Below are 27,226 nucleotides of genomic sequence, written 5' to 3'. Positions count from 1 at the left end.
GGTGACTGCCCTTGTGGGTCATTTTAAGCCTAGCCAATTATTCAATGTCAGAATTAAACCTTGAACCTTATGTCTGCCCATTAAACACCTTAACCATTATGCCAACTTACCATCTGGAAACTGTGGGCTTGTGTAAGGGTCTTCAGTCATATTTAGTTATTCACATGGCAATGAGATATTGATATGCATGACAGGATTTATGATGTCTCATTGTATGGATGACATCTGATTTCCAAATGTACAAAATTAGATCACAGACTACCACATTCTGTAAACATTTTTTTCAGGACAGAAGCCACTGTATCCCTGTGTTGGGGACCCCCAGCCAACATACTCTTTTACTCCATTGTCACACAACAGTCAAAGAAGAACAAAGTCAATTTCTCTGAATTTAGGTTTTCAGCAATAGTGAGTCATACAGCTGGAAGCTGGGGGTGTGACACTTTTAGAGTTGTTACATTTTAACATAGATCACACATAATGTCACAAAACTGTGCACATCTTGTCCATTAAGATAGGCATGTAATAGTCTCCTAACTACTTATACATATTTAGCTGAATTTAAACCCACAAATACTATTAAAATAATCCATAGTCACAGTATATTATATGCATAGTCCATGTAGCATATGTGTGATGTGTGGTGTAAGATGGAACTGAATAGTATGTCACATATAACAAACAATATCATAGTGACATGTGAGACCTAAGCATCTTGCTAAAATATATGCATGTATGATGTGTGCAAAGTGTTTTCAGTAGCATAAAATTTGAAGGATTATATCATCTGAACATATGTATCACAGACAAATATGCACACATATACATTCATACATATATACAGACCTGCACACACACACACACACACACACACACACACACACACACACACACACACACACACACACACACGTAGATATACACATTGACACAGACACACAGACACACACACACATACACACACACACACACACACACACACACACACACACACACACACACATACACACACACACACCCATACACACCCCCCCACACACACACACCTTCACTACTAAGCAACAGGTGTATAATTAATATTGAATATTAGCAAACATTTCAGTTCTATCTTCATGTTTATATATGCTGATATTTCTCCTGTAATTATTAATTTCCCAAATAGCTTCAATGAGTAACTGAGCATTTGCAAAGGATCAACAACACAAATGTAAATACAAATAAAACAACAAAAAAAAAGTAAGTACTATTTTTGTAAAGATACAAGCCCCCATGCAACGCCCACTGGGGAGTTTCACTTTGAAGGATAACCCATAATATGATGCAAAGACAGACATATTGTGTCACAGCACTGTTGAGGGTCTACACAATCAGCTATGTGCATACAAACACACTCACAGAATAATACATAGGCACAGAAAAATATGCATGTGTATATAAACACACACACACATGCACATTGGCATTCCTGTTAATACATTGAAACTACTAACATATGCAAACTTGTTTAAGCTGAGTTACTGGCAGGACTGGTTACACTGTATTATGTGTAAATGAAGTGTGGATGAGCAGACGTGATAGACAACATGTAGTTTTCTCAGAGTAACTAATGCATACATGCAATTTACCTTAGTAAGGTCGTACATCAGCCTGCAGTAATCTGAAATGCATGCAGCATACATCACAGGTGGAAATAATGTTGAATGTTTACTGCACATATTACTCTGATGAGTGTTGGCAGCTGAACCACACGGTTGCCTTTATCTTTCACTATTCTAGTAAATATTGGAATGCAGCTGTAATATTGTGTATCAGATGCATCCACAATGCTAACTTGACTATGCTCATTGTAGCTAATTGCATGATGTTCACTGTGTAAAATCCTAGAATGTATGTTAACTGTCATGTAACGCAACTGTGTACTTCCACCTGCATGATAGGCTGACTATTCTACCTGTAATATGAACTGTGTATGTACCTGCAGCCCCGTGCATTTTATTCAAAAGGCTGCCCTTTAAACTGTAGCATGCAAAGTGTAGTATATTCTGTAGAGAAGACAGTATAGTGCAGTACTATGTGACAACTCTATTTGTACGACAGTGGAAGTACTCCAAATGCAAAAGATGCGTGGCATATTTGATAGTGCATAAGCTTTTTTCTGTAATGAACATAACCTCTGTCACAATATCATTCTGGTCTGTGACAACACCTTGCCTGCTTCACATATGCGCACATCCAACCACCCAAGATTATATTATATCAATATATATGCTGAAGTGTTGATGGACATCAGTCACTTTGTTTAGTGATATGTACTTTACAAACATGCAAAGAATCAATGTTATGAATATTAGATGATATGGCAATGCATTATTCCACATGCCACTGTTACAGGATGCAAGATATCTGTATGCATATTACCGGATTAGATACAGCGTATGTTTGCATGAATAACAATTTACATATGCTCACAAGCCTGTCTTAGAAGCTCTTTAAGGTGACTACTGAAAGTAGGCCTGCTGTGTTTCAATCACATATGTTTTAAGTGAATCGTCACAACTGAAAGACCTGCTGTGTTTCAGTCACATATGTTTTAAGTGGATCACAAGGGACATCTACACATGTGTGAAATACTGGCAGTATAGCATGGAATTGCTTCAGTGCATTCAGGATGGGGTTGTCATATGCTGCACGTACACACTAAGCATGCATAACACAGTCCTGGCTATGTCATTTCATCATAGTCATGTGGGGTAGTTTGCCAAATACTATGTACTGTGACATGCACAGCTGTGTGTGTGCAATGACAGAAATACAAACACATGACCAATGCCCTGACTCTAAGGCTACACTTCAGTCAAAAACTAACATCACATGTGTCTGTATTACAAGTATCTATATAAAAATATGCTACGGATCACTACAAAGTAGGAACGCGGGTAAGAGCCAACAAGAAGGCAAATTCCTGCTCTGCATCTGAGAATATTCAGATAGAAATCTGTAACACATTATGACATAAATAGCTGTTACATGAAACAATGCATAATGGTACAAATTCTGCCACAATGGTGCAATGCACAACGACTCATATAAAATATCTTGTCAGATGGTCTACACAAACACATTTCTACAATTACCTCATGTCTGCACATCTGAGCTGTCCACTATGTTAACTTGCCATACTAAGAAGGCAGTGAATCATGCTATGATTACCCATTGAAATACAGAGGTGCACAAAGAATCATTCTTTAATGATACTTGCTACACTGACAGAGCTGTATGCCATGCTGTAAGGTACTGTAAAGCAATACGTTCCCTGCTATAAAATCATATGAAGGTCCTCTTAGGAATATACATGTATAGATCCTACTGGAGATGTGAGCCTATAGCCTGTGTTATCCACCATGACCTAATTCATGACATCTTAAGGTGTGCCACCAATGGCCTTGTGTACATAATACATATTGCATCTAGTGTATTTTCATTAATACAAAACCATAATTTTCTTGTATGAAACAATGAATTACCAGGTAGTCTATATTATTTTCCAAAGACACTTCTTTTATATCAATTTTGTAGATGATGGCTTAGAAAGGACCAAGGACAACCCATTCAATTAGCTGGTCAAATGAATGTTAATCATTTTATATACAAAGATTAGCTTTATAATCCATGTTGCTTTAGCACTAAAGTTAGATTTAAGATTAGATTTAAGATTAGATTTAAGGTTAAGGTTAGGTTTAGCATTTACCTGTTGTGCAGTTTTGAAACAAGTTTGTGGAAACAAAATAGTTGTTGAACTTAATGCTTTTCATGCGAGTGGCGTGCTGATATTGGGTTTTTCATCCTTTCAGATCTAGATTTGTGTCTTTAGAAAATGTGCCATTCAAGTCATTCCTAATGAGCTGTGCTGCCACTATAAATGTTCCTGCTTGATTTGCTAGCCAGTATCTTGTGACATATTTATATAAAAATGGGACAATGTCTGCTGTGGATCGAGATTATTTCATCTGTTCTATTATGGCAGAGACACATGCAGTGACACAGAAAATCTCAAATTATCACCTGTGGCAGGCAGACTCTGCATTCCTGCATCTGGCATACAACATGCTGAGATCTATATTGCAAAACATAACTAATGATGCAGACATTTGGCATTACATCATCACATCTGCAGTTCTTGGTTATGCCATCTGAGGGTTCATATATAAAATTGAACATGGGGATGCAAATCTTTGAGATATCGTGTTTACTTGAAACAAGTCTGAAAAGTGCATGCTGCAGTCCTATATAGTGGTACAGTTCACAATGATGCCAGGGTAGAGTAATGTTGTTTTTCAGAATGTGTGTGTGTGTGTGTGTGTGTGTGTGTGTGTGTGTGTGTGTGTGTGTGTGTGTGTGTGTGTGTGTGTGTGTGTGTGTGTGTGTGTGTGTGTGTGTGTGTGAATTCTGAAATGCTTTACTGCAGCCAGTACTTCTTTCTCACTTTTATTACACTCAAATATCAGACATGGGGAAATATGTTGGTTATTTTTTGAGGGGGTGTTGTGGAGGTATGTTGTACATGAAAGCACAGATCACTTTCATGATCTCTGTTAAATAATTATGGCTTGTTGGTTGGCAGTGTACATGTCTAAGACCAAGAGGCTGAAATGCATGCTATGGTCTATATGTTTTTTAATTTTCTTCATGATGCGACATCAGGAGTATACACAGAAAGTAGCTCTAATTTTGAGGAGCAGGTGGTACCAGCTAATTTAAATACACAGGTTCTATCTGTCAACAAGTTAGCTAGTTATCTTCAAACATAAGCATCTACATTTAAGACTTTAAATGTATTTACAATTCCAGCATGAGTAATAGTTTCAATGACCTTTCCTACATTCAGTTATGCTTAATGAAAAGAATAGATACTACTTGCAACTTCAGTGACTTTCATAAAGAAGATTACTAAGTTAAGCATGTACAGTCTCCCTTTGGGAAAAAAAAAACATTTTTGCTGGTCTACAGCAATTAATTGTTGTATACTGGAACTTAAGCAATCAGTTTTAATACTTTTCATGTCTTTTCAAATTAGGCTTGTTAAACTGAGTAGTCTACAGTTACAGGAATCTGAAGCAGGGCCCATTTATGTAATGTCATAATGATAATAAGTGTTTATACCTCAGAAGCATAGCATGTGGGTATGTTTACGTTGAACAGTTTTTAGTAAGGGTTAATAGTGGGCATGTTTTGTGCTGTTGGCTAAGCAACTGGGTAGATTGTTGGATTCCATCATGATTTTTTTAGCTTTAGAGAGTGCAGCTATATCATGTTCCATAGTAATTTTTTGAGCCAGAAGGAACTCACAAATTTGTGGACCCCATTAACAGTTTCTGGTATGAAGGTGGCACTAAGTACATCTACAATCATATCTTTAGAGTGAGATGGGTAAATTCATTATGAATTAATTCAGAACAAGTGTTACTTATTAATCATCTGATGGAAGAAAAGAAGGATTTACAATTGGCCTTGGCAACTGTTGTTAATTTCAATTTGTGCTGCAATTTGATCTACTTTATTGCAGCTTTCAGATTTCTGCTGATCGTTAGTCTTTATTGCAGGTAGATTTTGATTTACTATTGCCCTTAAACAGCTTTTTATTTTATTATATAGCTTATTAATGCTGGCATTCCACCAAGGTCACTTTGTTTTAAGGTGCCTAATATATTTAATTCTAATCAGGCTTGCTTTGTACTATTTTTTATATAGGAGTAACATTAATTAACAAAAGTGACAGTTGAGACTACATAGCAGATGGAAATCTTGCAGTTGAATTTTGAGAGCTCATTCTGTAGTTCTAATAGTTTTATCTTATTACGTTCTTGAATTTAGAAGAGCTCATTTTCATGGTTTATGATGCCCTATGAGTATAATATAGAAGTAGTGTAAGCAGGTGTGATGCTAGTGAAGAATTCAAGAAGATTTTGACTACTAGTCTTCTTCTTAACTATTTGTACAAGAGAGTTAGAATTTACTAAGCCCAGAAATTGCTGAGCATACCGAACATTTATAGTATAAATACTGCACTTAATAATCAATAGTTAACTTTCCAATGAAAAAGGCATGTAAACTTATAAGTACTTCAATAAGCCTATTCAGAAAGCTTTCATGGTCCTCCTGAAACATTAAAAATCATCAATTTGTCTTGTCCTGTCTTGAAGTTTAGTTCAACTTGGTGTTGAATAAATTCTGTTTGTGGGCCATGGGGAATCTGTCTAGATTTAATGAGATGTCCTACAAATATTTATACTGCCCATATTTTTTAACAGGTTTGAATGCAGGGTAGGTGCCAAAAAGGGAGTGCTGAACTTACAGTCAAACCAAGTCTCTGTTATAGCGCAGACAGCATAGCATTGAGACCCAGCAATTTATTGCTAAGGTTTCTGCCATTGAGCTGAACTACCTTGGAGTGGTCCAGAATGGAGTTTGCTGCAAGCAAATTTGTTATATTGAAATCTGGAGAAGGTTAACTTTGCTTAAAGAAAGGGAGTACAGAAGTAACAGATACTTTTCCCATTATGGATTACCTATGAAACAAAAGGTGTAGGGCATCATTGGTCAAGCATGTTGATCTACTGAACATCTTGTCCAAAGCTGACATACAATGGATCTATATAAAATCATCTTTAACTACTTAGTCAATTTTTAAAGCTTGTTATCTTTTCTTTTTACCTGGGTGCCATTCTTGGTGAGGATTCTACCCTGGGACAGATTCTTACCTACATTTGACACAACATGCATAGCCAACATTATTATCATTCTCTGTCTCTCTCTGCATGCCCTTTAAGGCAAACAACTGAAGTCACTCAGGCCTATATAAGCCACGAGTAGGACATAGTTATGTTTATCCTGTTGAGGGGACTAAATTAAAATCTTCGGAATTATATGAATTATAGGAAATACAAGACAACTGAGTCTTTTGACCAGTTACACCTTATGAATATCCATCCTTATGCTATATCTCCTTTTTCAAAAAGGATTACACCAGTAAAGCCAAGGATGAATTTTGGAATACTTATCCAATCACCCAGTTACCATTTAAAGGAATATAATACATCACACTGCATAAAAATAGTCAAACCCAGCTTGGTGTGAACTTAGCAACTAAAAAGAAAAAATACCACTCATGGACACACCAGAATGTCTAACCAATAACATAGACATCATTAGAATGCAACATTTAAAAATACACTCCAGTAAATAACAAAAATGATCATCATGTGACAACCAGGTCATTATAAAATAACACTCACTTAAAGAGTTAGCACATTTAATAAATAATGCATAATAAAACATTTATAAAAAATGTTATCTATTTTACTGTTTATATTAAAAAACATTTTAAGTTAACAAATGATGACCATTTTTGCTCTTTATTGGAGTGTATTTTTAAATGTTGCATTATGATGAAATCTAAGTTATTTGTTAGGTGAAAGAGCTAAATTCATTGTGTTGTGCTCATGAGTTGCATTTTCTTTTTGTAATTATTTCATTTATACCATGTAGGATTTGCCTATTGTTTGCGTTTGGTTTTGTTTGGTGCTTCCTGGTATTGTTGACACCAAAGTCATAGAATGTGAAGTTGGACACGAGAACGCTGATAATGGTAGATTTAGTGAACAGCTTACCTTCCACTCTTTTTCTGAGACATTCAATCTGTTAATTGGGAACATTTCTATGACTTTACAGGGAATTCAGGCATTAATGTCAATTTTATTAAAACAACTGCAGAATGTTAGCCATTCACAGGAATTGTTAACCAATATGGTGGATGATGATGGTGAGGATAATATTATTGTTGACAAAGTCTGTGGGGCCAAGATTTTTATTAGAGAGCAAGTAACTGATGGTCATCATGGTAGTGCAAGTAGAGTACGGTTTTACAAATATCCTAATGAGATCTCTGACAATTATCCTTTTTTGCCAATTAATTGATTTTTTTTTAACATGCAATGTGACAGAGGGGGAGATGATTTTTTTTAACAATACTGGTCTTTTATTGCTGAAAAAGTTGGTCCACTACAATGACAAGTTGATTTCTTCATTGCATGAAGAGCGTAAAGATTTATTTACTAAAATTCAATCCTCAAGCATGTTTAATGAGATTGAGTGTGATACTGTTTCTATTAGTATGGATCGTCATGCAAAAACAGTCATTGAGAAGAAGAAGAAAAAGATTTAATGGGAACTTACAGCCTAATAGAAGCTATGAAAAGGGTTACGCCTATCCCATCCCATCATGTCAGCATTCTGCTTATACAGGGTACAACAACAGTAATATTAAAAATGATAATTCAAAGCAGTCATCCTACAAAGATTATTTAGAATGCTCTTCTCATGATAACACTAACCACAATTTTTTAGAGCAAACATAAAGTTCATCTACAGTGAGGAGGTCAGATTTTCAACCTATTGTAGCAGCTGCAGGTAATGTCACTGAAGATATTTCCATGTATTTGGATATTATATTTAATCCTATAGTACAGTGTTGAGTTATTTAAAGGATTCCTGGAGTTTTTTTTTTTTTTTGGATAAGTTAAACCAATATAGTTTTATCGGTAAAGAGAATTTCATGTTGATCCTTGATGTTAATCACCTTTTGCCAGTATAACTACTGATATTGCTGTAACTCTTTGCAGGAAATTTAGGACTACATATAGTATTTATGCTAATAATTTTATTAGTACCTTAAGTATCTTGGTGGAACTGATGTTGTAAAATATTTGTTTGCATGTAATTATAAGTATTATCAGCAGATGTGAGGGATAGTGATGGATGCCACAACTGCCTCTTCTTTTGCTAATTTATAACTAGGTCAGTGGGGCCTAAAAAAGATTTGTGGATGATCTTTTCTTTATCTAGGGTGGATCTGATGAAGATTGTATTACTTTCATTTATGATTTAAACTATAGAGTTACAGTTTTAGAATTTTCACTAGGCTGTAAAAGTTTGAAAATGAGTTTCCTGGATGTTGAATTGAGTATTGAAACATTGTGATGTTCTTTTAGTAGTCAAATAAATAGGAAATCTACTTTTGTAAACAGTTATGATTATTGTAAAAGTAACCAAGTAATCAAGCCCAACAGAAAAAAGTGACACTGCAAGAAGAAAAAAACACTGCTCCTGATCCACAAAACGGTATTTTAATAAACAAACGTAAGCTCTTTTATTTCCAGTGCTGCAGAAACATCATCAGGCAAACAGATACACTACCTCACACCCTTTAAATACCATAAAAACATCACTTCCTTAAGGGATTAACCTCACTTCATTGATAGGGTGGGGCCCAGGTACAAGGCATGTTATACAACATCTTATGCAACATCTCACTTTCTAAGAAAGGTGGCACCAAAATGCAAGATACAAAGTTACAAAACATTTTGTTACCTTCATAAAATCCTAGTGCATTTTGAATACTAAAAGCTAAAAAATTACATATATACAAACATAGAAGTTAATGCCAGTAATAAAATGGGGCGTTGTCCCTGGCTGTGTTCTACATGAACTATAGAGTAAACTGGCACCACACCTGTTTGCCCTGTTCAATCACAGCCTCACCTCAGGATTTATCCTTACTGAATGGAGCACTGCTACAGTCATCCCTCTCCACAAAGGAGGAGTGACTACAGACCCTAGCAACTATCGCCCCATTATCCTGATGAGTCTGATATGCAAAGCTATGGAACACATCATCATGAAACTAATAAACAAGGATATAGGGAATCTCCAAACTTTGGATCCTATACAGTTTGGTTTTGTGAAGGGTAGATCATGCCTGCTGAACCTGGTCAACTTCTTTGAGTCAGTCACCAGAGATGTGATGAAGGCAAAGTGGTTCATACAGCCTTCCTTGATCTGGCCAAGGCCTTTGATACTATTCCCCACTCAGGAATCATAGAAAAACTCACTACCCTAGGCATCAACCCCTATATCACTAGGTGGGTTGCAAACTGGTTCACAGATAGAATCCACAGTGCGAAAGTAGCTGACTTCAAGTCAGACTGCCAACTAGTCACGAGTGGAGTCCCACAGGGTTTCGTCCTGGGTCCTCTCCTGTTTGGTATCTACTTCTCTAATGTCCAGGTCAACATGAAGGTACTCTGGTTGACAAAGTTTGCAGACAGTTGCAAGTTGGGAGCTATTATTAACTCCCAAAGTGATGTTGACATTCTACAGAAATACCTCACTGAGACCAACTGGTGTCAGAACCATGGCCTTAAGCTCAATGCCAAAAAATGTGTCATTGTCCCCTCTGGGAAAAACTCAGTTCCCGTGAATTACCACATCGATGGTAAGTCCACTGAACACAGGAAGCGTTATAAGAGATCTGGGAATATAGGTTGACAGCAACCTCTGTTTTGACCACCACATTGACACTGTGGTCAGAAAGTTCTTCTATGCGGCACATCTCATTTCTAAGGGTTTTGCATCAAGGAAGAAAGAGGTCATTGTCTCCCTCTACTCTTCCCTCATTAGGCCAATCATCGAGTACAATGCCCCATTTGGCATGTACCTCACTATACACCAGCAACAACTGGAGAGGCCACAAAAGAACCTCACAAAGAGGATCCTAGGCCTTAAACACTTGTTCTATATGGACAACCTCAGAAAACTCCAACTATTCTCTGTCTCATATCACCTACTTAGAGGCGATCTCTGCTTGACTTACAAAGCCATGTCTGACCCATCTCTGTTGAAATGCTACATCTAAAGAAATCCCAATCCCTCCACACAACACGCTCCAGAGACTTCAACCTCATTACCCCAATCAATAGAACATGGTGGAGGGACAGGTTCATAACCCAGAGACTGCTCATGCTATAGAATAGACTTCTCATACATGTCAAACAGAGCACTTCGCTGGCCCTCTTCAAGAGAAATCTTGATGAGTTGATGGGAAATAGAGCATTCACCCTGGGGATCAATCCAGTGGTTCTACTCAACAGAGGCAGTCGGAACTAAGGTTGGGTGGCACAATGCCAGGGTAATCCTATGGGCTAGGCTTGTAAAGGCTCCAGGGCCATTAGCCTAGTACACACATATGAAACTATGAACCTATCAGTTGCTTTATATACTAAAAAATGCATGTCATTTCATAATAAAAATAAAATAATATCTGCTTTCGACTTTAAAATAGGTTTGATGAATATGTACTCATTAAGCCCTAGGGGGGTAGAGGCATTTAAGAGAACTTGCCAACAGAGTTACCTTTTCTCCACTAAGGTCTCCCAGTCACCCCCTCTGTCTAGTACACCCACCTTTTCCAAAATTACAAATACAAATTTCTTAAAACCAGCACACATGGTGGGATGTTTATAAAGTGCATTACTTGTGTTTTTGTTCTTAATAGCATAAAGATGCTGATAAATTTTCATACATAAGGGGCCGTTAGTTTTGCCATTATAAAAAGCAGAACAAGTGGCACAAAAACTGATATAAACAACCCCCTTGGTGTTACAGTCATATTTACATTTAACAGTAAGCAAGAATGGGCAACCTTGAACAAGGAAACTACTAATTTCCAGGATATAACTGCTTTGTCGATAGGCTCCACATTTTTTCATTTCACACCCATTGGTGTGGGTGTTCATTTGTTGCTTGTTGGTTTTAAAAATACCCTTAAAGTTTTTGTTATTTTTATAAATTAATTTGGGTTCTGGGCCCAACCTACCCAAAAGTCCCAGTGATACAAAAACCATTACCCAGTGTTTCTTAATCATATCCTGTAATAAATAAATACCTGGACTGTATTGTAAAACAAATACTTATGATGAGTTTTGCTGATCATGTAGAGTGTTTAATTCCTTGACCATCAAGATGAATAGAATTGGTGGCCACATCATTGTTGCATAAAAGGGGCTTATATCTAACATCCCTGTTTTCCATAACATAATCAATGGTGCTATCCAAAAAATCTTTGGGGTAACCCCTTTCGAGAAACATACCAACCAGTTTTGCAATCTGTACTTTGAGCACTTCATCATCTGAAACCAATCTACATAGCCAGATTAACTGACCTTTTACTACATTTTTCTTTTGTCAGATCGGATGCTGGCTAGAGAAATGTAAGTAGGCATTAGAAAAGGTTGGTTTCATATATATATTAGATTCATATCTGAAATTCTCCAAGTTCTTTTAAAGAGTCACATCCAAAAAGTCTATTGAGTTATTATGATGGTGATGAGTAAACTCCAAGAAATCAGGGGAGTGGTTAAGGAAGTCCATAAAATTTTCTAAGTTCTCCAAACTTCTTTTCCACAAAATAAAAATATCATCTAAAAAACTCAGATACAACCCCAACATAGGAGCAAATACTGAATTTAAAACAAAATTAGTTTCCCAAAACCATAGGACCATTTTGGCAAAGATGGTGGCACAAGCAGCTCCATCGCAATGCCCTTGTGCTGTTTGTAGTCTCCCCTTCAAATAATAAAAAGTTGTTTGTCAGATCGAGTTCCATAATCTGATATATAAGACTACTTTCATTATTGGACAGATTAAAGCCTTTAACCAGAGCTTGGTGGAACCAGTCCAGTCCTTCATCATGGGGAATAAACAAAAAAAGATTCTTTACATCGATGGTCACCAGTAGGGCATTGGGCAAAAAAGGACACCCTGAAATCAAGTTCAAAAAGTGCCATGAATCTTTTAAGATGTGACTTTTGTTCACAAAAAAGTTTTTAATTTAATATCAACAAATTTGGCCAATGTTTTGGTCTTTGAACCTGCTGGTGCCACTATAGGTCATAATGGAGGGTCAGTAACTGACTTATGAATCTTAGGGATACCAAACATTCTTAGGATCTTAGGCTTGCAAACAGTCAGAAATTCTCTAACTTGAAGAGGTAGATCAAATGTAATAAATATGTCTTCCAAAATGAGGTCTATTCTATGATAAGCAATGTTCACCTCATTTCAGGATACCTCAACAACAAATCTGGTTATTCCCCATGATGAAGGACTGGACTGGTTCCACCAAGCTCTGGTTAAAGGCTCTAAACTGTCCAATAATGAAATTAATCTTATATATCAGACTATGGACCTCGTCCTGACAAACAACTTTGCATAATTCGAAGGGGAGAACTAAAAACAGCACATGGGTGTTACGATGGGGGCCTCTTGTACCTCCATCTTTGCTAATATAGTCCTATGGTTTTGGGAAACTAATTTTTTTTTTAATTCAGTATTTGCACCTATGTTGGGTTTGTATCTGAAATTTTGGTGATGTTTTTATTTTGTGGAAAGGAAGTTTGGAGGACTTAGAAAATTTTATGGACTTCCTTAACCACTCTACTTATTTCTTGGTGTTTACTCATCATCATCATAATAACTCAATAGACTTTTTGATGTGACTCTTTATGAGAAGTTGGAGAATTTCAGATATGAATTTAATATATATATATATATATATATATATATATATATATATATATATATATATATATATATACACATATACATATAGGAAACCAACCTTTTCTAATGCCTACTTCCATTTCTCTAGCCAGCATCTGATCTGGCAAAAGAAAAATTTAGTAAAAGGTCAGTTAATCAGGCTATGTAGGTTGGTTTCATATGGTGAAGTGCTCAAATTAGAGGTTGCAAAATTGGTTGGTATGTTCCTTGAGAGGGGTTACCCAAAGATTTTTTGGATAGTACCATTGATTATGTTATGGAAAACAGGGATGCTAGATATAAGCCCCATTTTATGCAACAATGATGTGGCTACCAATTCTATTAATCTTGATGGTCAAGGATCTAACACTCGACATGATCGTCAAAACTTGTCGCAAGTATTTGTTTTGCAATACAACCTAGGTATTTATTTATTACAGGACATGATTAAGAAACACTGGGCAATGGTTTCTGAATCATTGGGACTTTTGGGTAGGTTGGGCCCAGAACCCAAATTCATTTATAAAAATAACAAAAACTTTAAGGGTATTTTTGAAACCAACAAGCAACAAATGAACAGCCACATCAATGGGTGTGGAATAAAAAATGTGGGGCCTACTGACAAAGCAGTTATATCCTGGAAGTTAGTAGTTTCCTTGTTCAAGGTTGCCCATTCTTGCTTACTGTTAAAGGTAAATATGATTGTAACACCAAGGGGGTTGTTTATATCAGTTTTTGTGCCACTTGTTCTGGTTTTTATATTGGCTAATGGCCCCTTACAAATGAGAATTTATCAGCATCTGTATGCTATTAAGAACAAAAACACAAGTAATGCACTTTATAAACATTCTACCGTGTGTCCTGGTTTTAAATAAATTGTATTTGTTATTTTGGAAAAGGTGGGTGTAAGAGACAGAGGAGGTGACTGGGAGACCTTAGTGGAGAAAAGGGAACAGTATTGGCAAGTTCTCTTAAATGCCACTACCCCCAGGGCTTAATGAGTACAGATTGATCAAACCTACTTTAGAGTTGAAAGCAAGTATTGTTTGCTTTTTATTACGACATTACATGCATTTTTTTAGTATACAAAGCAACTAATGCAATTTTATTATTGACATTAACTTCTATATTTGAATATATGTTTTTTAGTTTTTAGTATTCAAAATGCACTAGGATTTTATGAAGGTAGCAAAATGTTTTGTAACTTTTTATGTCACATTTTGGCGCCCCATTTCTTAGAAAGTGAGATGTTGCACAAGATGTTGTACAACATGCCCTGCACTTGGGCACCACCCCCTCAAGGAAGTGAGATTAATCCCTTAAAGAAGTGATGTTTTATGGTATTTAAAGGCTGTGAGGAAGTGTATCTGTTTGACAATGTTTCTGTAACATTGGAAAAGAAAGCTCTGACATTTGTTTATTAAAATACTGTTTGTGGCTTTGGAGCAGTATTTTTTTCTTCTTTCATTGCAAAATCATTCATTGGATATTAAAATGACTATATCTAAAGGGAAGAGGATTCAAAGCAGTAACTGTCAAAAAAAGTACCTACGCTATTGAATTATATTTTCCACATCATGTACTGGACATTGCAAAGGCCTTACAAGTAAAATGCAGGCTCACATACAATGCTTATGTTTTAACCATAGGGTTTTATGCTGTGAGATTTGTGATCATAAATGCTAATCATAAGTGTAAGAAATGCATAACAATAACAATAGATGCACTAGTATTCAGTGCATAGGAGCATCATCTATATTTTCTTTTTTAAATACTTATTGACATTTTATATACAAAGTAAACACACTTACATAATAAAAAACAAAACTGGTAAAAAACAAACACGCGAAACAGCTGTATTCTCCTCGTAGAAAGTTTTATTACATAATACAGCCATTTCACTTGTTTGTTTTTTACACTTACATAATAAAACAAACATGTTTTACAATTTTCTACATCCATTCTTTCTATACACTTTACTAAAATCCATTAAACAACCAATCAGCTTTAATAAAGTGACCACTGAACATAGATTAATATCTCTCTGGTGGTGAGTTCTGTTTTATCATGTAATTATTTTCTAGTGTTTGCTTGTTTTCATCTTAATAGTAGACATTACTTTATGACACACACCAATGACAGTATTTATAAATTCTATGAATGAAGGTGTAACCTCATTTTTCATTTTTTCTAGTTCTTTGTAGTAATTTTCCTGGCTTTTGATAATAAGCTCCTGAAAAGTGAGAATTGAGACCTGAGTACATATCTGTGAAATGGAGCAGTACCCAATGTCAAAAGTAAAATTAATATAAAATTATCATACCACAATGCTTGCAAGAAATATTATTTTTTTCCAAGGAAGATTGTAGAATTTTGCAGACATAAACTATATGTTGCAACCTGCTTTGATTAAGGATTTATACCTCCAACAACCAATACCTTCTTTTTGTACATGATTTAAATTCTATGTGAAATGTCAAATTATCTGTGTAGAAATTTCCAAGAGAATAATCTCCAAATTAAAGATGTTATAAGCAACGATATGGTCCATGCTTAAGAATGTATGTAATATTTATGCATAGAAGCATCTGAAGATGCACCTTTATGAACCCACTACATAGCCATATAAGCATATTAGTTTGGTATTTGTCACTTTAGAATCATTTGAGTGACAAATGTCAGCCTGCATGATATGTGGATTTCACAGACATTCTTGAATCACTGCTGAATTGTGAGAGCTGAAGTTGTTTGACTGGTTTGATGCATGTAGTCATAGCATAATAAGTCAAGGAACATCAGCATTTGGGGCACTGCTTAGCTGTGCAACATTCAACATTGCTCTCATTCACAGAAAATAATATAAATTAACTCAAACTCAAAGATATTTCAGCTGCAGTCCTGTGCCTCCACTTTGTATAGTATAATTATACATGTTGCAACCAGAAATGATAACATATATCATTTGTTAATTTGTTCATTTAACTATTGACCGAGGGACCTTGGTCTAAGATTTATTTATATAATAGGTAGCTGACTTTATCTTCTAGGGTACATTTTCAATTATGACCTTATTACACTAAAGTATAAAGAAATAAGCATATGAATGTAAGGAATGTCACTATCAGGCTGGCTAAACATGTTGTGAAACAAGCATGCATAATACCTTTCATTTATAGATAAAGATCATTGCTAAGGACATAACTGAGAGTTCCATGTGCACAGACCTGCAACAATGTGTTGGACAGAACTACATTCATTTTCCAACAACACTTCTCTAACAGCATGTTGACTTTGCTTGAAGGCAGAATTTAAGATGACTTGAGAAAGCAAATAAACTTTGAAGTACTCTTATGGCATTAGGAGGGAAATCTAGAATATTAAATGTCTGGGAGAAAAGAAACTGATGGAATGAAGTAGGGAAGAATAAGGAAATAAAATAATGACATCATCTTGAAAAACACCTTCACTCTATGCTCATAAACATGGCTTCACTAAAATCTGTTGCCCTAATGTACTACAGTAATCACATTCTGTTTCATAAAATGGAAGGAGATTACTCTGTTGGACCTTTCTAGTAGTGCTGCTCCATAGCAAGAAATTCTCCAGCTTGATTCCCAACTATACAGAGTCTGCAGGTCCTTCTTGCATAGACATTATTTCTCCAGGAAATCCAGTATCCTCCATCTCCCAGGACAGGAGGTGAATTGGAATTCTGCAAATTACCTATTGGTGAGAGCGCACTGTGTGTGTGTGTGTGTGTGTGTGTGTGTGTGTGTGTGTGTGTGTGTGTGTGTGTGTGTGTGTGTGTGTGTGTGTGTGTGTGTGTGTGTGTGTGCATTTTTAGATAGTCCTGTAGACTGTCCAGAATGAGTTTTCAAAACTCTGCATCACTTAGTTACCAATTTAGGTTCCAGCATCCTTATGACCTTGTAAAAGGACAAAAATAGGTTATCAGAAGATGGTTGGATGAATCTTCAATCACCTTTTTTCACTGATGGTAAGCCAATGTTGGGGCAGAGGTGCATTCAAGATAGTAGTGTAAAAAGTGAGCAGCACCTTTTCACACTTCAAAGAGTTGAGGATCAAAAATCTATTATGTAGAAAAATTGGTCAATACTCTGAATAAAAAAAATCATTTTACAGATGAAAATGTTCTAAAAAGTTTGAACCACAGCAGTGGATCTTTCTCAATGGAATACTACAGGCTTCTTTTATGTAGACTTGTCTTTATGTCTGACCATCCTTTTGCTAAAATACCATATAGATGCCTAAATCAAAACCTGTCAATATAATTCGGGAGATCCAAGCAGCCGATAAAAAATAACTGATGCAAAATTCTGTGGTCATTGTTGGATTTATCTTGTTTTATTTCACTGACTTGAAAGATTCTGTTTCACCCATAGTAGAAACACATACATCCAATAGTTTGACTTGGTGAACCGGATAAAGTATTACAAAGTACAGCAAATGTAGTTTCAGGATCTTCTACTCAAATATTGAATCTTCTCATTGAAAATTCTTGCAGAATCTCTTTGTTCCCCTCTGTCAAGATCAATCTCACATTGCAATCATAAAAGGTGCAATGGACTCCTTAGATGGAAGTAATGAAGAACAGGATACACAGATCTCTAAACTAGAATATGGCAGCTGCAAATATGTGTCGAAGCAACATGCAATTTTAAAGAACATTAATGTTTTCAAATAAGTCTAACTCATTTGGAAGTTCAGTCGGGGTTCAACAATATTTCTATAAGAGACATCTCGGGAGGCATTAAGGCAACTAAGTCATAGCTGGCAATCAAGAATGTTTTTATTTATATACATTTTTTTCTCATTTCACCTTTAAACATCCAGTTGTATCCCCACAAAGACTTTATTGACCTGCTCATTTTATGTGAACAAGAGTTCTACATCCCACTTCTTTTAAGAAGAGAGATCCCGTGCCAGCAGTAGAACTCAGTCATACCTGGGATCAGGAATTTTATTCCTATCTGGGAAACTGTGTCATAAATTACTTTAGATGCTCACAGGTGGATGCTCTATGGACCTATCTAATAACATGTCATCTCATTCCGTGGGTTTGGTACCTCATCAAGATGTTCTGCCACCTTGAATATAAATACCTCCAGTTAATCTCCAGGCTCAGCCTTAGATTATAGTTTGGAATGTATACCCTGACCAAGTGTTCCCAACCCTCTCATTCAGACAGGCAAGCAGACACTACCTTGTCACAACTTTCTTACCCTTTTCAGTTTGTACACCCTCCAAGCTGCTAATCAAACTTATGATGTCCAGGTTGCAGTGAGGTATTCATCCCAATAAGACATGTATTGTTGCTGAATGTTTTCGTAGCTTTACAAAGTATGTAACAGAAGGAGCATGGAGCATATAGGACACTTTTCTCAACATCACCAAACATAACCTGTCCATATTTGTTAAACTCTGCAGATGCCGGAAAGTACTAATATCTACAAAGTCCAAAGTAATTATCAAATCGCTGAAAAAAGCAATACATGGCTGATCCAGTCCAGCTGCTAATACCAAAACAGATGTGGTTTATGATGGCATCCACACAAGTCAAATCATTTACTTGTAAACCCACAAGATATCACTTAGGAAAATCTAAAGCAAGACTAGTTTATAATAAGCTGTTAAAAATGGTTGACCAGCCTTAACCTTTCTATGTGTTGTTGTGGATTTCCCTCTTAGTTACATGATTTGATATATGCAGTATATACTGATAGAATATTTGTTTTAAGATGCTTACATCTGGAGGATCTTTATTTCAAAAGCAAGATGTTATGTTCTTTGATAAGGCAGATGATTAGAGGCAAATTATAAGGGAACATGTTGAGATAACATGGTGTCTTTATAAGTTGCAGGTTGTTTCTTGCTAGAGATGGCTATATAGAAATGCAATTAGTTATAAATTCTATGGTCATTTAAACTCTGCTTATTATAATACTGCAAAGTCAAAGTTGTTTATTTTTAAATAGGCTGATGTTAATGAAGTGGAATTATCCTGAATTTTAAGAAATCATGTCAATTTGCTAGGCTCTTTCTATTGTGTCTTTTTCTCTTATGTTGTCAGTCAGTTAAATATAAATTAGAGTGTTACATTCTAGAATATATTGCAAATAATAAGATACTATTTCTATATTTCCAATAATGCAGAGTATTATATTCTAATTAATAGTATACCTATGAATATATTATTTCTATACCTGCAATAATGTATTTTTCTATAAACTTTGAAGATGCAGGATTTCTAAATATTTATTTAGTGTAAATGATTACCAATTTAAGTGACATTATATGCTTTATAATATGATTTTGTCCAGTATGATCATTTTGAAATGCATAGGAATTCAAACAGATTTTTTCCCAGAAATCTCTAGGATCATTGAGAAAAGTTTTTTTTTCCTCTTAAATTAGTTGTTACTTATTTTGGCTATCTCAAAATCAATCATTACAAAAATACTGTCTTTAGTATGTGATTGGTTAGTAGCCCTTATCCTAAGGAGAATTTCCTTGAGGGAACACTTGTGTAGATTAGGGAGATAAATTTAGAGAAGCACTAATGATGTCGTTTTATAAGATATTATGCTTTGCTGTTTGGGTTTATATGTGTATTTTTACTAGTTAGATAGTATTTCCTAGTTAGGTTTAAGATTGTAGTTTTTGATATTATTCTGAAATGAGCTTGTTAGTTAAGACTACGTCTGGCAAGTCTGGAAAGCCTTTAAGCAATAATTCAGATAGGGTATTTTCTGGATATTCTCATGTATTCTTCATTTGTTTGGTGGAGTCCATTGAAATGTTTTGGAGTCTGAATACCAAAACTTTAAATCATACAATACATATTTAGGAATGAATGTTCTGATATTTGATTTAATGCTGTTTTATTGTTTTATTTAGTACTTAAATCTCAAAGGAACTGCAAGTGATGACACAGGATATTAATGATATACACTTCCAAAACAAATGGACATTTTTCTAGTTCTTCTATAAATCTACAGCTAATGTACAGTTGTGCAAGAGGCTCATATGCAACACCAACTATGACTATTCATATTCTCTCAGCAGAAATGGTATTTAAAAGTTTTACTGTCATGGTCTACCAACAGCTTAATGACAACATTAATAATATTTTCTTCAACTTATGTAACTCAATCTGATTTTTTGAATTAAGGATCTCTATATAAACAAGTCTGATACAATCTCTATATTGAAACCCAAATCAGACTCAACTCAGATAAAAATAAACTAAGATAAAATACAGACCAATCTTTCTAACAACCACTAATATGTTCCTATTCTCCTTCACTTACATGAAATATACTATTATAATAGCATATTTCACAATATATATATATATATATATATATATATATATATATATATATATATATAAAATAAAGGTAACATTCCCCACATAGTCTCTGCTTTCCAATCAGGATTTATTTAAAGCAAATAAATTTAGGATAGTATAACAAACAGTTGAGAATGCCAATAAACATGACATATGTGTTCAGTATGTTATTAAGAATACACACTAATTCAAGGATAATAGCTTAACTGCTGAACTTGTTCTTTGCAATAAAAATTAAAACTATTATGCAGTGGCAGATTATTCTCATATTGACCATTGCTGCAGCAGATTAAGCTATATGGCTTATTTTGTGAACAGTATATAACAATGAGACAGCTTCCAAAAACCTCTTAAGAGAGTGTTCTTCTGCACACTTTCAAGCATTGATGGTTGGCTTGTGCGGTTCCATTGCTAGGCTGATAAGCTATCTTTGGGGAAAAACATTCCACATATTATTTTTAATGTTTAAATTTGCTTTCCTGTGCGGGAACATGATTTTTAATCTAGGAATATGTGTTTTTATTGACTATCACATGAGTTTGTTGTACTTTTAAATGGGACCTCACTTTTATATTTGGCAGTTTAAAAGTTTATTTAAGCATTCTAAACCCATTTTCTCTGGAGAGACTGCGTATAAATTTGGGGTTGGTAAAGTATATTAGAATGATTTTACTGTGTTTTTCTTGGGAAAAATGACTTTACACTACTTGTAAAATTTCAAAGGTTTGTTCTGTTTAGCTTCCCTTGGAAAGAAGCAACATTTTCCACTTGACTATGGAATAAACTATTGGTCCTATTGGTAAAGAATGTTTGCTACCACAGTAGGCTAGCAATTTGTAACAGCCATAGTTAGGTGACACCGTTGTAGCCAAAGCTGGTTCCTCAGGCCACTCAACTTTTTCCCAGATCCTACTGCTGTTGCCCATACAGCTGTTATGGGGCGGGGGTTAGATATGTCATCTGTATTTAAAAAACAAAAGTCCACCTGAAGAAAAAGTGGAAAACCAACTCCAGAAAGGAAGCAGCATAGACCACTGATTTAGGAACACCACAAAGCAAATTTATTTACACCTTTAATTTACAAGAAGCTTTTCATCTGAAACAGAAAAAGACTTCATCAGAATGAAAACATTTTACCCGACATATACTTAACAATTTAATTGAATAATTAATGTTCAATAAATTAAATACAAAAAATCTTGTGGAATTAAAAAAGGATCATAATAAAGCATCTCTATAAATGATAAAAAAATATTGTTTATGTAATTCCATTTAATATCATTTAAATGGTAAATACATGTGTAAATGAAAATATGTATTAATATTGTCAGTATGTGAATATATTTTTTATTTTTACTTTTATTTTACATTTGTTTTCCGGGAAAGTCTGACTGGATGCATGTCCATTTTCAGTGGAGGCCCGGGGAGAAAAGCTCCAAGGGTAAGCAGATACAGCATTACATAATACCAGCATTACATATTACAAACAGTCTATTTACAGAGATTACATAAATAAGTGTGGTGCTGCGGTAGCATTGTCACCTCACACTAAAACATTGTCCTGTTCAATTCTCAGCTAGAGCATCTTCTGTGTGGAGACATGCATGAATGGACGTACCTTTGTTGAAGGTTGTGCATCAGAGCTGGAAACTCGGTACATAAAAATCTACTGCCAATCATTAGCAGACCGGAGTTCTGCTGTGGCGACCCCTAACCAGGAAAAGCCAAAAGACACAACAACATAAGTAAGTAAGCAAGTTAAACAAGTTTCACAGGTTAGAGTTAATCCTGAGCGCAAGTCAGAATTAAATTAAATTACACAGTAAACCAGTTAACAGATTTTTACGCATTCTAGAGAGAGTTAGCCAGGCTTGATACATTGACATAGCCAGTTAAGTGACAAATGTTGTTTGAGTCTAGTTTTAAATTGACCTAAGGTGGAAAGTAAGGTAATATCAGCTGAAAGAGACTTCCAGGATCTACTTACAGAATTTGCAAAGAGAGAGTCACCGGCTATGTTATTAATTTTGCTAGTCTGAATTAGTAGTTTATTAGAGTAGCGAAATGGTCTAGGATTGTTATAGGGGGTGGTAATATTTTTAAGTGCAGGAGTATTGTCCGGATTATAGAGGATTTTATAGGTCATAATCAGTTGGTTATACTGGATTAGGCTGGGTAGTTCAAGCCACCCAAGCTGACTTAGATTGGTACAATGATGTGTCCTAAAAGGCAGCCCAATGGCAAACCTGGCAATGTGGTTGTAGCAAATTGAGAGTTTGTTAAGGACAGTCTTGTTTAAATTTGAGATTAGAGGGGATGCATACAAAAGGGTTGAAAGAAGGTGAGAACGATCTATGGCAATTTTAGCTGGAGGGGTTAGGACGGCTTTTATTCTGTAAAGTGACCCTAGTTTTTTATTGATGGTTTTGATAGTTTGGTTAACATGTAGGTCAAATTTTAGATTATTATCTATGATAACACCTAATAGTTTTATAGAGGGGTTAGGGGAGATTATTGTGCCATCATTTGAATTTATGGTAAAGGTGAAAGTGGTAGACCTACGTGTTGGTGAAAATAACAGCATTTTAGTTTTTTTGGGATTTACGATCAGATGACGTTCAGAAAGCCAGTTTTCTATTGCATTAAAGGTGGTCTGGGTAGCTGACCATAACTCTATTGGAGATGTGGCCGAGCAAATCAGAGTAGAGTCATCAGCATATTGGATACAGCTGACTTTTGGGATGACAGTATAAAGGTAGTTAATGAAGATGGAGAACAGCAAAGGCCCTAGTATAGAGCCTTGTGGTACTCCAAGGGTGTTAGGTAGAAGGTTAGAGAGTTTGTTCTGCCAGAGGACAGCCTGCTGTCGACTATTCAGGTAGGATTGAAACCATTGAAGGGCTCTAATATCTAGACAGAATGTTTGCAGGGTGTGGATTAAAAGTTGGTGATCAACCATATCGAATGCCTTGGAAAGATGTAAGAAGAGGTCTGAGGATATATAATTATTGTTGCGATTATGGTTTATGGTATTGGTAAAGGCTAAGAGGGCTGAAAAATTACTGTGATGAGGACGGAAGCTATGCTGAGTGTCTGCCATAAGGTGATTCTGGATTAGGTGGTGCATGAATTGTCTATGAATACATTTTCCATAATCTTTGCAAGTGGAGAGAGTATAGCTATTGGCCTATAATTGGAGAATTAAGTAGAGCTGCCTCCTTGGTGAAGTGGGATTACATAGGATATTTTCCAGATGGTGGGAATTTTAGCTTCTACTATGGTTTGATTTATTAGTATTGAGACGGGGTAAGCAATAGCATCAGCTGATTTTTGTAGGTACTTGGCAGGGAGTTGATCAGCAGAAAGTGTAGTGGGTTTTAATTTTTTGATCAAGGTATGGATAAGTGATGTGATGACTGGTTGGATGCTGAATGGGAGTAGGTTTCTAGGGGTGCTACTTTAAGGACCAGGGGAGCTAGGAGAATATATAAATTAATAAAAGCATATAAAATATGAAAATAAAGAATATACTTATGTATATGTGTATATACACTTTTATCTATCTCTAATATTTTCCTAGGTATTTTCTTCCATTTTATATAACCTGCCCAGGTTAATCATAATTTGTTGGCATTTTGCTTTAATTCAGGGACTATAGAGGTACATTTGTTTATACCTGGGAAGTGTGTAGAATCTAATTTTAATTGCAATATAAGTTCTCTTAATTCAGTATAATCCTTCCATGGACCAACCCTTGTGTTGTGTATTATTTTCTCCAAAATGATAAATGAAAAGTTTTTCAATCCCATGCATACCTTTGAGTATGTATATAAAGTGTTTTGGTTACATTTTAGAAAAATAGTTTAGAGAATTCTGATATGAGCCCAGAGAGTTTCAGCCAAAAAGTTCAGTCCAACAATAATTCAAGGGCCCTTACCTTATACTATAACACAATATATAATACAGGATCTAGAATTGTAAAATATATCTTGCCAAGTGATGATAGGTTGAAAAATATAGTGGGATCTAAACCAACTTTCATGTATAAAAATGCTAGTAACATCAAAAATATAGTAGAAATGAAGACTTTAAATTGGATGGTGAAAAAAGGAAAAGGTACAAAAAATGTGGTAGCTGTGGTCAATGTAAATATATTTTAGAATGTCAGCAAGTCCAATTAAACAACAGTTTAAAATCTGTTGTTTATGCACAAGATGGAAATTGTTTAGCAAAGGGGATAATATATTTGGTAATTTGTTCCAACTGTTCTGCCTTTTACATAGGAATAGAAGAGAGGCAACTAAGAAAATTAATTTATAAACATAATTATGACATTCTAAAATGTGACCAAAAAATGTTTTATATAGGCAATCAATGGTGTGCATGGGATTCAAACACTTTTCATTTATCATTTTGAAGAAAATAATACACAACCCCAGGGGTGGTCCATGGAAGGATTATATTGAATTAAGAGAACTTATATGGCAATTAAGATTAGATTCCGCACATTTCCCAGGTATAAATGATTGTACCTCTATAGTCCTTGTATTAAAGCAAAGAGCCAACAAATTATGATTTAATCTGGGCAGGTTAAATGAAACGGAAAAAAAAAAACTAGGAAAAATATTATATATGGATAAAAGAAAAAATATATATGATAAAATTATATATATATATTTTTTCATATTTTATTTGCTTTTGTTCATTTATATATTCACATACTGAAAATATTAATGCATATTTTCATTTGCAGATTTATTCACCCTTTAAATGCTTTTAAATGAAATCACTTAAAAATATTGTTTTATAATTTATAGCAATGTTTTATTATGATCCGTTTTAATTCTACAAGATTTTTTTTTGTAATTGGTTTATTGAACATTAATTATTCAATTAACAAACTGCTAAAAAAGTGTATCTTGGGTAGAATGTTCTCATTCTCGTCAGTAGTCTGTGTAGCTTCCTATCTGGATTTGGTCTTCTGCTTTTTCTTCAAGTGGACTTTTGTTTCTTTTAATTCTTAGTTTGGATTCTGTGTGATCCATCTATTTACAGTGCTTGTTTTTGCTTTGGTATATGTCCTCTGCATCTGTTGGGGTCTATTTAGTGGGTAAGTGAGAGGCACTTTTGTCAGTACTGAGAGAAGGGGGAGGGAAGAATATTGTGCCTATCCCTGGGGAAGCTGTTGCTGCAATTTAAAAATCCATTTGTCTTAATTTTACTGATAAAAAGAAACAGAAAACTAAACATATGTCTTCTCCTCCTCCAGTTTCCTCTAGAAAGAAGTAATTTATTGAGAATGGCTTAGTGTCTTATGCAGTTGACCCTTCTTATCAGGTGGTTTATGATAAGACAAAAAAAGGATTCCTATTTTCCTAAAGAAATTCAAGAAACTACATCTGTAGGGGAATGTGATGAGACACATACAAGATTTTCTCCTCTGAATTTTAATTCAGAATCAGAGGAAAACATGCTATCTGAATCTCTCTGTCAGGGATTCTCTTTCTCTGAAACTATTTCCAGAATGTGCTAGTGTTTACAGTTGGGGACCACTGAGGTTTCACAGCCTGTCTGAAAACATTATGAAATATTACATACAGAATTCCCAGAATCTCGCTATGGTTTCCTTGATAACCTGCCTGCTGCACCTAAGAATGCAGATGGAAGGTACAAAATTTCTCAGTCTTTCAAATTTCTATACACTCATCCTAGACTTGATACAGCTGCTGTAGCTTTACTTAAATCAGCTGCTGCCAAGCATTTTGACAACTCTAATCCTTCTACGTCTGACAAGGATGGTAAAACAATTGATAAGTTTGAGAAAAAGTGTATGCTTCTGCAACACTAATTTTTAGAATTTTGAATTGCCAGACTAGTATGTTAAAGTTTATTCTGACTAATTGTGAAAGTATAAGGAACATTTTATCTGCAGTACTTTCCTATGAGGAATAACTTGCGTTGAGTGGCTTAGTTTCCTCTATTTCTGAAATAACTACTCATTGTTTAAAGTGTGTTTGTGACTCTGTAGATATTACATTCAGGGCTGTTATCACTGGTACTATATTGAGGAAGTTTGTCTGGCTGTGTTCTCAAAACCTTCTTGAGGATGTAAAAATGAGATTTTAAATTCACCTTTGGATAGAGATTTAGTTTTGATCTATCTACTGCAGATATTTAAAAAAAAATGTGATGAGAGGGGTAAGGTGATACAGGGAGTCTCTGAGATTTTTCAGCCCTCCTCTAAATTGTCCAAGGGTTTTTCTGTTCCTTCATCCAATTTTGGCAAAAAACAAAACAACAGTCTCAGTAAAATGCTGGTAAGTAGAAGTTTAAAAACAACATCAGGGAGGCTCCAAATAGAAAAAAATGAACCACCTACACAATAGGACACCCCAGTAAGTCAGAATGACTCTCTAAGGG

The sequence above is a fragment of the Protopterus annectens genome, chromosome 3.part1, assembly GCF_019279795.1.
Source record: "Protopterus annectens isolate FY-2018-M chromosome 3.part1, PAN1.0, whole genome shotgun sequence".
Taxonomy (NCBI): Eukaryota; Metazoa; Chordata; order Ceratodontiformes; family Protopteridae; genus Protopterus; species Protopterus annectens.
This window is presented reverse-complemented; position numbering follows the sequence as displayed.